The sequence below is a fragment of the Pelophylax lessonae genome (genome assembly GCF_965119305.1).
Source record: "Pelophylax lessonae genome assembly, chromosome: 3".
Lineage (NCBI taxonomy): Eukaryota > Metazoa > Chordata > Amphibia > Anura > Ranidae > Pelophylax > Pelophylax lessonae.
In genome coordinates, this window is record NC_138770.1 from 101,651,983 (window position 1) to 101,664,556 (window position 12,574).

The window sequence follows — 12,574 nt, forward strand, 5'->3', positions numbered from 1 at the left end:
ATGTATAGAGGATGAGAGTATGGATAAATTATTATGTTGTTTTTATGATAGTCTTAAATGGAGAAATTATCATATAGTTTTAAATATCCCATATATTGGTTAACCAGTAGAGGTGTCGCCCAATGACTTCAGTCAATGGTTATGTTATCCCAACCAATGGGGATAAGGTTACTCCTTCTGCGTTTAACTTATGGTAATTTTAATAGTCCTTTGTTCAATACAGTATTAAAAGGGAAGCCAAATGAGAGACAGACACATCACGACACATCATTACACCACATACATTACACATACAACACACACGCTACTACAGCCATGCATATACTCATCTATACATACTCCATTTTGCTCCATCATGTATCTGAAACTTGGAAGGACGCCAAACGAAACTCCTCCCTAACTGGCCACCATCTTGGGAAGGCAGCCATCTTAACTACTTGCCTACTGTGCACTTAAACACCCTTCCCATCCAGGCCAATTTTCAGCTTTCAGCGCTGTCACACTTTGAATGACAATTGCGCGGTCATGCTACACTGTACCCATATGAAATTTTTATAATTTTTTTCACACAAATAGAGCTTTCTTTTGGTGGTATGTAATCACCTCTGGGTTTTTTATTTTTTACAAAAAAAAAGAATAAAGACAGAAAATTTTGAAAAAAAAAAAAGTTTTTCTTATTTTCTGCGAGTAAATTTTGAAAATAAATTTTTCTCCTTCACTGATGTGCGCTGATGAGGCGGCACTGATGGGCACTGATAGGCTGCACTGATGGGCACTGATGAGGTGGCACTTATGGGCACTGATGAGGTGGCACTTATGGGCACTGATGAGGAGGTACTAATATGCCGCACTGATGAGCACTGATAGGCGGCACTGATGAGCACTGATAGGCGGCACTGATGAGCACTGATAGGCGGCACTGCTGGGCACTGATAGGTGGCACTGCTGGGCACTGAGAGGTGGCACTGCTGGGCACTGAGGTGGCACTGCTGGGCACTGAGAGGCGGCACTGACGGGCGGCACTGATGGGCACTGATAGGTGGCACTGATGGGCACTGGCAGATGGCACTGGACACTGACGGGTGGCACTGATGAGCGGCACTGATGGGCAGCACCATCAGTGCCCATACTCAGTGCCCATATTGCTGTCAGTCAGTGCTCATCAGTGCCTAGATGAGCAGGCACTGATGGGCACTGACTAGCAGCACTATGGGCACTGATTGTGGGCATTGATGGGGGGCACTGATGGTGGGCACTGATGGGGGGGCACTGTGTGTGTATTTTTACCTTTAGTAATCAGGGCACTGGTGATCGGTGCCCTGATTACATTCTGCTGTGTCCCCAGCACTGTGAGGCTCCCCCTCCTTCCTCACACTGCAGGCTCCGTGTGAGGAAGGAGCGCCGGCGATGAGAGATGATCTCATATGTGATGAGATCATCGCTCATTGGACGGCCCGATCACGTGGTGAATGGCCGCTGTGATTGGCCATTCACCACGATCTGTGATTTTCCCCGCAGCGCGCTCGCGGGAGCTCGCTGGGGGCGTGTCACTGGGAGGCCGTTTAAAAAACTTCAAGTCCGCTCTGCAGCCGTATATAGGCTGTAGCGCGGATGGGGGGTGGTTAAGGACTCTGGTAACGACCATTCTAAGCTAGCAGCCATTTTAAATATGGTAAATATACCTTGCTGTGTTATTTGATATTACTTAATATTGTTTATTTCCTTCCTTACATGTTTTATATTTCATATTTAAGGGTAACGAGCAGTCCCAGCCGTATTAACCATATGTAGATTTTTCTCTAAGAGCTGATTTTTGCTTTTTATACATTTTTATCAGAATTAGTGCATATTGGCGTATTAATCTCTTGTTTTGCATGGCCTATTCTCGTCTGATTATATAGCACACTTAATTATGGTTTATGCTACTTAGGGATGCACCGAAATGAAAATTTTGGGCCGAAACCGAAACCGAAAATGCAGGATGCCCTTGGCCGAAAACCGAAACCGAAAATGACTTTTTCCCCAAAAAAAATTTGAAATGGATAGAACAGGGACATAAACCAAAAACAGGCAGCGACGTACACCTACACCTGTCGCTGCCACCCTGTCACAGTATATGTACTGTGATGGGTTGGCAAGAGGTTAATTTAATTACCAATGGTATTTGTATTATGAGGCATGAGGGGTTAATGTATTGTCACTGCTGGTCACTCATCTATTAGTGACTGACCAGTGGCAGGTAATTAACCCCTTTGTGCTGCATTAGTGCAACCAGTGTTAATTAACACTGACACTGGTTGCACTAATGCAGCACAAAAGGGGTTAATTAACTGCCACTGGTCAGTCACTAATAGATGAGTGACCAGCAGTGACAATACATTAACCCCTCATGCCTCATAATACTAATAGCATTGGTAAGCTGCCTCAGCTCCCCTCCCCCCTCCCCCACTGCCTCAGCGTCCTCCTCCTCGGGTGTCCTCTCCTGCATTCAAAAGTCCCGCCTCTGGCCGGCGGCACCGCCTCTCAATGATGTCCCTACTACTCTGTGCATTATGAATGGACATACTAGGCGGGGGGCGGGGCGAGCGGCCGCTATAGAGAGAACTATTGTGATCCTTCACTGTCAGCTCCTCACGTCTATGTATGAATGAGAACTGAACTGAGCTGACACCGGGCGGGGGGGCGGGCGGAGCGGCCGCTATTAGCTGTGACTATGTGAGAGCTTCTCTTCCTTGTCAGCGGAGATACGTGCCTGTCAGGGAAGTGAAACTCTCACATAGTCACAGCTAATAGCGGCCGCTCCGCCCGCCCCCCCGCCCGGTGTCAGCTCAGTTCAGTTCTCATTCATACATAGACGTGAGGAGCTGACAGTGAAGGATCACAATAGTTCTCTCTATAGCGGCCGCTCACCCCGCCCCCCGCCTAGTATGTCCATTCATAATGCACAGAGTAGTAGGGACATTATTAAGAGGCGGACGGCCGGCCAGAGGCGGGACTTTTGAAACCTGCCCTGCGCTGCGCTGCGCCCTCCTCCTTCCCCACGGCGGCCATTTTTATTTTCGGCACTGTTAACCCATTATCGGCCGAAATGAGAGAGGCTCATTTTCGGCCGATAATTTCGGTGGCCGAAATTTCGGTGCATCCCTAATGCTACTACATCTGGGAAAACGTAATCTTGCTTTATTTTTACTTTCATCATTAAGCTAAATATCACATTGCATTTATCGTTTTAAGTTTGTATTTTATGTAAGGTTACCTCTTTGTGTCACTCAAGTCTGATCATTTATTATGAATACATGTCTTGTGAATAAATATTCTTATATATTCCCTACTGTAGACTGTTTTCACTAAGATTGGTATATGCTTTTAAAAAGAAATTAATTGATCAAAAAGAACTCGTTATACTCGTTCAGAATAATATTCTCGAACATGTGCACGTGGTCTCGCAGTGATTATGTACACGCGGTGTGTTCTAAGACACAGCGGGAGCCAGACCGCGGGAGGAGCGGGCTCGATAGCCGCCGACCTACCACAATCTTTGGGGAAACTGACAGAAGAGCCACCTGCCTATGTAAACAAAGCAGACGCTCTCATGTCATACAGGCACAGTGAGATTGTGTGTTTCAGCTAGGCTGAAACACCGATCTCTGTGTGCCTGTCACAGAGCCCCCCCCCCCCCCCAGTTAGCAAGCACAATTAGGCTTACATTTAACCCCTTGATCACCCCCAGTAATTAACCCCTTCCCTGATTACTGTATTAATGTCACTGGTCCCCAAAAAGTGTCAAAAATGTCAGTTAGGGGTCCGATCTGTACGCCGCAATGTCGCAGTCCCTCTAAAAATCACTGATCGCCGCCATTACTAATAAAAACCCCAAAAAAAGTCCAAAAATCTATCCCGTAGTTTGTAAAAGCTATAACTTTTGCACAAACCATTTAGTATACGCTTTTTGGGTTTTATTTTACCAAAAATATGTAGCAGAATACAAATTGGCCCAAACTGATAAAAAAAATTAGATTTTTAAAAAAATATTATTGGGAATGTTTTATAGCAAAAAGTAAAAGATATTGTGTTTTTTTCAAAATTGTCGCTTTTTTGTTTAGAGCGCAAAATCTAAAAAACGCAGAGGTGATCAAATACCACCGAAAGAAAGCTCTATTTGTGGGAAAAAAGGACATCAATTATATTTGGGTACAGCATCGCACAACTGCGCAATTGTTAGTTAAAGTAACGCAGTGCCGAATCACAAAAAATGGCCTTGTCATGAAGGGAGTAAAACCTTCCGGAGCTGAAGTGGTTAAAGAATTTATATGGTCCAAGTGAAGATTTAAATAAATTTGACCCCCTCAGTATCCTCAGTGTGTTTTAGGGATGCATAGAAGTGGGCCCAAAAAATGGTCACATTTGTAGACCCAAATCAATAGAACACTTTCCATAATCTTTAACACAAATATTTAGAAATTTCTCTTTTTCCTTTTCCAATGGAAAACATATCAAAGCCTGAGAAATTCTGGTAACTACTCTGCAGTTCATAGATATGGCTGGCAAATCTGAGCCCCCCAAGAACTGAATAAACTTGATCCTTGCTAGCCAGATTAACTCTAGCAGCTTTGCTTTGATAACGGTAATACCCTGGGATTGTACCATTCCTTAGGAAATTTATAATCTAAATATTGTGAACCCTTTTGGTTTAAATAAAGTAGAACTTTAGCTAGCACTGTTTTGTTTGCAGAGTGGGTTAGGTTTAAATCCTCTATCAAGGCCAGCAACCAAGACAGCCGTTTAAGCCTTGAGATACATTTTCAGCGACTACCAGCCTCACCTGCACTCCCCCGATCCACACACCTGCCACCTTGACCTTCAGACAGAGCCAGGCAGCGATGTCGAGGAAAAGAAAAGGAAGATTACTACCAAGCCAAGATGGCACTGACGCCTTGTCCTCCTGTGCTGCGGCTTCCTACATGGATCTCCCCAATGCCTACCAAGACCCCACAGAGGTAATGCACACACAGCTCTCTCTTAACCGCTCCCCAGCACACAGCCCAGGGCCCTGCAGCCCAGCAAAGGCCTGCATGAGGCTAGAGCCACCTCCATCTGCTCCCACAGAAGTATGCCAGGGAATTAACCCTTCATATCCCCATTCAGCCTTGCAGTCTCCCATAGCAGCTTTCCCCACATCAGGCCAACCAGTACTTGACTCCACCATAAAAGAGATGCTCCTGCAATCTTCCTTAATCACAGAATTGTCCACTCGTTTCCACAAGTTTTTATCTGATTTAAACAATATGGGAGACAGAGTACAATATGTAAAGAGTAAAATGGATTAATGCTAAACTCAAAGACATTGAGGATAGGTCGAGATAAAATAATGTCAAACTGAGGGGGATACCAGATTCTGTTCTGCATAACAAGCTTCAAACATATGCTTGCAACTTGATGTCTGCCATCCTTCCTAAAGCTTCATCCACAGAACTTACAATTGACCATATCCATCGTATCCATAAAGCACCTAATTTGGCAGACTCGGTACCCAGAGATGTGTTAATGAGGGTCTACTTCTTGCAGAACAAAGAGCAACTGCTTTCTACAGCTAGATCAATGCACACATTACCTACACCTTTTGAAGAACTTCAGTTATTTCCGGATCTCTCCAAGCATACTCACCAACTTAGGTGACAGCTGAATTTGGTTACGAAAATGCTACAGAACTACATTGCATACGGAAAGTATTCACAGTGCTTCACTTTTTTCCACATTTTGATATGTTACAACCTTATTCCATAATGAATTTCATTCATTATTTTCTTCGAAATTCTATAAAAAATACCCCATAATGACAACGTAAAAGAAGTTTGTTTGAAATCTTTGCAAATTTATGGAAAATAAAAAATTATAAAAAATCACATGTACAGAAGTATTGACAGCCTTTACCATGACACTCAAAATTGAGCTCAGGTGCATCCTGTTTCCACTGATCATCCTTCAGATGTTTCTGCAACCTAATTGGAGTCCACCTGTGGTAAATTCAGTTGATTGGACATGATTTGGAAAGGCACACACCTGTCTATATAAGGTCCCACATTTAACAGTGCATGTCAGAGCACAAACCAAGCCATGAAGTTCAAGGAATTGTCTGTAGACCTCTAAGACAGGATTGTATTGAGGCATAGATCTGGGGGAAGGGTACAGAAAAATGTCTGCACCATTGAAGGTCCCAATGAGCACAGTGGCTTCCATCATTGGTAAATGGAAAAAGTTTAGTACCACCAAGACTCTTCCCTAGAGCGAGCCGCCCAGCCAAACTGAGTGATCAGGGGAGAAGGGCTTTAGTCAGGGAGGTGACCAAGACCCTGCTGGTCACTCTGACAGAGCTCCAGCATTTCTCTGTGGAGAGAGGAGAACCTTTCAGAAGAACCTTATAGACGGAAATTACTCCTCAGTAAAAGGCACATGACAGGTCGCCTGAAGTTTGCCAAAGGCACCTGAAGGACTCTCAGACCATGAGAAACTAAATTCTCTAGTCTGATAAAACAAAGATTGAACACTTTGGTCTGAATGGCAAGCATCATGTCTGAAGTGACATGTGGTATGTTTGTATATTAAGAACAGTATACAGGTAAATATGAGGGATGATATTAATAATGGAGCTATGGACGAGGCAGAATCCCTATGGGTAGAGCTTCAAACGGAAGGCACGGCGGGGAAGGTAATATTGGGCGTATGCTATAGGCCCCCCAACCAGAGGGAGGAGGGTGAGGCGGACCTCATGTTACAGATAGGATTGGCAGCAAGGATGGGAAATGTCATTATAATGGGGGACTTTAATTATCCAGATATAGACTGGGCAGAAGGAACCGCACACTCAGCCAAGGCTCGGCAGTTCCTAAATGTTTTGCAGGACAATTTCATGGGTCAGATGGTGAATGCACCGACAAGAAGCAATGCGGTACTTGACCTACTGATTACCAACAATACAGACCTGATCACGGATATAGAAATACGGGACAACTTAGGGAACAGTGACCATAGGTCAATTGGTTTCAGTATTAATTACAGTAATAGGAAACACAAGGGTAATATAAGGACGCTGAATTTCACAAGAGCCAATTTCCCTAAACTGCGCTCGCTGCTAGAAAATATCAAATGGGATAGAACCCTGGGAACAAAGAACACGGAGGAAAAATGGGAGTGCTTCAAGAGCATACTTAACAAGGGAGTGGGCCAGTGCATTCCACAGGGAAATAAATTTAAAAGAGCAAAACTAAACCCTGGGTGGCTAAACTCCAACATTAAAATGTATATTAGAGCTAAAGAAAAGGCCTTCAAAAAATACAAGACTGAGGGGTCATTGGCAGCATTTAAGCACTACAAAGAGTGTAATAAGAAATGTAAAGATGAAATCAGGGCGGCTAAAATAGAACACGAGAGACATATAGCGGAGGAGAGCAAAAAGAACCCCAAGAAGTTCTTTAAGTATATAAACAGTAAGAAAGCCAGGCCAGAGCACATTGGCCCCATAAAAGATGATAAAGGAAAAATGGCCACTGAGGACAGAGAAAAGGCGGAAGTGTTAAATAATTTCTTTTCTTCAGTCTTCACAAAGGAATCGGGGGGCTACACGAAACCCGCTTGTAAGGCCGAACTAAATAATACACCTCAGGAAGTGCCGCCATGGCTAACAGAGGATAGACTTAGAGCTAAACTAGAGAAACTTAACATAAATAAATCCCCGGGACCGGATGGCTTGCACCCGAGGGTTCTTAATGAGCTCAGCCAGGTGATTGCCAGACCATTATTCTTGATCTTTAAGGATAGTTTACAGACGGGTATGGTGCCAGCTGATTGGAAAAAAGCCAACGTGGTACCAATATTTAAAAAGGGGCCGAGATATATCCCGGGTAACTATAGGCCGGTCAGCCTAACATCAGTAGTCTGCAAAATTTTGGAGGGGATGATAAGGGACCACATACAAGACTTTAGTAATGAAAATGGTATTATAAGTAGAAATCAGCATGGATTCATGAAAAATCGTTCGTGCCAAACCAATCTGTTAACCTTCTACGATGAAGTGAGCTGCCACCTAGATAAAGGTAAGCCTGTGGATGTGGTGTATCTGGACTTCGCAAAGGCCTTTGACACCGTTCCTCACAAACGCTTACTGTACAAACTAAGGAAGGTAGGTATGGATCATAAGGTGAGTACCTGGATAGAGACCTGGCTCCAGGGGAGAGTCCAGAGGGTGGTGATTAATGGGGAGTACTCGGATTGGGCGGGTGTGGAAAGTGGGGTCCCCCAGGGTTCTGTCCTGGGACCAATCCTGTTTAATTTATTTATAAATGATCTAGAGGAGGGGATATCTAGTACAATCTCAGTATTTGCAGATGATACTAAATTAGGCATGCCAATATCTTCTATGCAGGATGTGGAAATCTTGCAAGCAGACCTGAACAAAATAACGGGGTGGGCAACCACATGGCAGATGAGGTTTAATGTAGAAAAATGTAAAGTAATGCACTTGGGTGCCAGAAACCAGAAAGCAAGCTATTCACTAGGGGGTGAACCTCTGGGTGAGTCTAGGATGGAAAAGGACTTGGGGGTACTGGTAGACAACAGGCTTGGCAGTGGCATGCAATGCCAAGCCGCCGCAAGCAAAGCCAACAGAATACTGGGATGTATAAAAAGGGGGATTCACTCCAGAAATAAAGAGATTATTCTCCCGCTCTACAAGACTCTGGTCCGGCCACATCTGGAGTATGCTGTCCAGTTCTGGGCACCGGTCCGCAGGAAGGATGTGCTGGAACTGGAGAAAGTCCAGAGGAGGGCAACAAAAATAATTAGGGGAATGGAGGACATCGGCTATGAGGAAAGACTACAAGCACTGAACCTATTCTCTCTGGAGAAGAGACGATTGAGGGGGGATATGATATCAATGTACAAATACTGTACTGGCGACCCTAGCATAAGGAACAAACTATTCAGAGAAAGGGAATACAATAAGACACGTGGCCACTCACTAAAACTTGAGGAAAGGCGGTTTAACCTTAAAGTGCGTAAGGGGTTCTTCACTGTAAGAGCGGTAAGGATGTGGAATTCTCTTCCACAAGCAGTCGTATCAGCGGGGAGCATAGATAGTTTCAAAAAACTATTAGATGTACACCTTAAAGACCACAACATACAGGGGTACACAATGTACGGTTAAAAGCAAACACACACGCATCATGGGTTGAACTGGATGGACTTGTGTCTTTTTTCAACCTCACTAACTATGTAACTATATGTAACTATGAAGGAAACCAGGCACCGCTCATCACCTAGCCAATACCATCCCTACAGTGAAGCATGGTGGTGGCAGCACCATGATCTGCGGATGTTATTCAGCAGCAGGAACTGGGAGAAAACCTGCTACACTTTTGTGTGGTGAGGTAACAACCTCTTGTTACAACATCCGAGCACACAGCAACACTCTCGACTCATCGTTTGAAACGTGAGCTCTGTCTCTGACTCCTTTGTGGTATGGAACTCACACAACCGTTTATTGGAGGCCTATTGATCCAAATGGGCACTTGGGAAAAGAGGAGGAGGACTCAGCATTTAGAGTTCCTTTTGAATTCTATTAAGCTTATCGAAAACCAAAACAAAACACAGGTCACCCAGGTTTTTAAAACTAAGCTGGTATCGTTGCTACAGAAACTCAGATAGCTCCTTTTAGACTCCTTTGAACATATGCAATGTAAATTACAAGCCACATATCACTCCACCTCTAACAAAGCAGGGAAAGCCTTAGCTCACAAAATTAAAGGTCGCAGAATCAATTATTATTTCTTTTTTTTTAACCATAGTTTTTTATTAAGGTCCAAGATGCACAAATACAATAGACAGGTAGATATGTCGTATACATACATTGTACATTTGAGGAACAGGATAAACAAAATAAACAAGATAGACAACACTATTGCTGTTCACTGCCGGGAATCCTAGAGGTATATTTTGAGATGACCTCTCTGTGACGTAAAGCCTGTCACCCCTGTTGGGAACATACTGTGAGCAGGCTTATAAGAAGTATGATTGGGAAACTCGGTATTGACCCCCCGAGGGTCCTAAGGGGTGAGTAGCTTAATATCTCAAAAAGTAATGATACTGTATGTTAACTGAAATCAAATCGTAACTAATTATTAAAAATAAATAAAAAGAAATACACAAAGTTGTCAGTCCTTTTTTGTTATATCAAAATATGAAGTGAGCTACTCCTATTGGTACCACAAGATGGAAGTACGCTAGTGATATTGGTTTCATTATACTGAAGTTGCACCTATTTGGAATACCTCTTTTTATCTCTTAGTTGATACCAGGAGCCTGTTTGGATGTTAACCATAAGTTCCAGTGTTTATGGAAGGTATGTGCTCTCCCTTCTTTTTATTCAAGCATTCGTTCCATTGTACATTGTGTATTGACTCTGGCTATGAGTTCTTTGGGGGAATTTTTGATCGCCATTTTTGTGCTATGGAGATGCAGGCTGCATTCAAAATATGTGTGACCACTTTTCTCGATAAGAAAGGGAGAGCGCAATTTCTGAGTGACTGTACATGGAATGCCAGTAATCTTTGATATGAGGGAGAGCACATCCTTCCAAAAAAGCCGCAATACTACACAGTGCCACAGTATGTGTAGGGGATAACCGGAAACATTGACAATCTCTCCAGCACATAGGGGACAGATTTGGGTCCAATTTGTGTATGCGCATTGGTGTCATATATCACACTTGCTGAGGATTTTCTGTTATTTTTAATCGCAAGAAGCCATTGTGGTAAAGAGAATGACCGTTGTAGCTCATTTTCCCATATTACCATAACTGGTAGTTTATGATGTATAGGGTGGTAGTTATAAAATTTATAGCATAGAAATATGCCTTTAAGTTTAGTTGTGGTCTTGTTCATTAGGAAGTCCCATAATGGAAGGGACACTTCTATGGGAAAAGCAATGTTTTTCACATTATGGTGATTCATTTGTTGAATTCTAAACTTGTCAAGAGCACTCAGATTAATCAAGTCATTTAAAGAGAAGTGGATACCTTTCTGTTTTGATTGGTGGGATGAGGTTTGTTAGAGAACCTTAGTGAACAAACAGCATCACTAAGGCCAAGGAACACACAAGACAGGTCAGGGAAAAAATTGTGGAGACGTTTAAAGCAGGGTTAGGTTATAAATAAATATCCCAAGCTTTGAACATCTCACAGGGCACTGTTCAATCCATCATCTAAAAATAGAAAGCGTATGGAACAACTGCAAACCTACCAAGACATGGCCGTCCACCTAAACTGACAGGCTGGGCAAGGAGAGCATTAATCAAAGAAGCATCCAAGAGGCCCATGTTAACTCCGGAGGAGCTGCAGAGATCCACAGCTCAGGTGGGAGAATCTGTCCACAGGACAACTATTAGTCGCTCACTCCACAAATCTGGCCTTTATAGAAGAATGGCAATAAGAAAACCATTGTTGAAATAAAGCCATAAGAAGTCCCGTTTGCGAGAAGACATGTGGGGACACAGAAAACATGTGGAAGAAGGTGCTCTGGTCAGATGAGACCAAAATTGAACTTTTTGGCCAAAAGCAAAACGCTATGTGTGGAGGAAAACTAACACTGCACATTACCCGTAACACACCATCCCCACCTTGAATCATGGTGGTGGCAGCATCATGTTGTAGGGATGCTTTTCTTCAGCAGGGACAGGGAAGCTGGACAGAGTTGATGGGAAGATGGATGAAGCCAAATACAGGGCAATCTTAGAAGAAAACCGGTTAGAGCCTGCAAAAGACTTGAGAATGGGGCGGAGGTTCACCTTCCAGCAGGACAACAACCCCAAACATACAGTCAGAGCTACAATGGAATGGTTTAGATCAAAGCATATTCATGTGTTAGAATGGCCCAGTAAAAGTCCAGACCAAAATCCAATTCAGAATCTGTGGCAAGACTTGAAAATTGCTGTTCACAGACGCTCTCTATCCAATCTGAAAGAGCTTGAGCTATTTTGCAAAGAACAATGGGCAAAAATGTCCCTGCCTAGATGTGCAAAGCTGGTAGAGACATACCCAAAAATAGTTGCAGCTGTAATTACAGATAAGGGTGGTTCTACAAAATATTGACTCAGGGGGGCTGAATACAAATGCATGCTCACATATTTATTTGTAAAAAATTTGGAAAATCATTTATCATTTTCCTTCCACTTTACAATTATGCGCCACTGTGTGTTGGTCTATCACATAAAATCCTAATAACATAAGTTTACGTTTTTGGTTGTAACATTAAAAAAATGTGGAACATTTCAAAGGGGTATGAATACTTTTTGAAGGCGCTGTATACTTCTAATGAAAGTCATCTGGGGCTTGTACTGGCATAACAGGTGCTATATAGGTGAAGAAACAAAGGTAGCGGCACTCCAAGATTAAAAAAACAGCTTCTTTATTGAGTAACTCAGTAAAAATGAAAAAAACTAAAGCAAAACACACACAGTTCAATGGACAGCCAGTAAATGCGTTTCACACGTCAGTGCTTTCTTTTTTGTTTTTTATTGGTTGAGC

At 43.1% G+C, this 12,574-nt stretch overlaps 1 protein-coding gene across 1 annotated transcript in view; it reads right to left on the reverse strand.

Annotated features, from left to right (window-relative positions):
* The window catches only part of LOC309549730 (uncharacterized protein), a gene marked incomplete at its 5' end in the record, with an annotated part of 187,092 nt that overhangs the window by 70,636 nt on the left and 103,882 nt on the right, over positions 1 to 12,574 (reverse strand). The window lies entirely within an intron of this gene.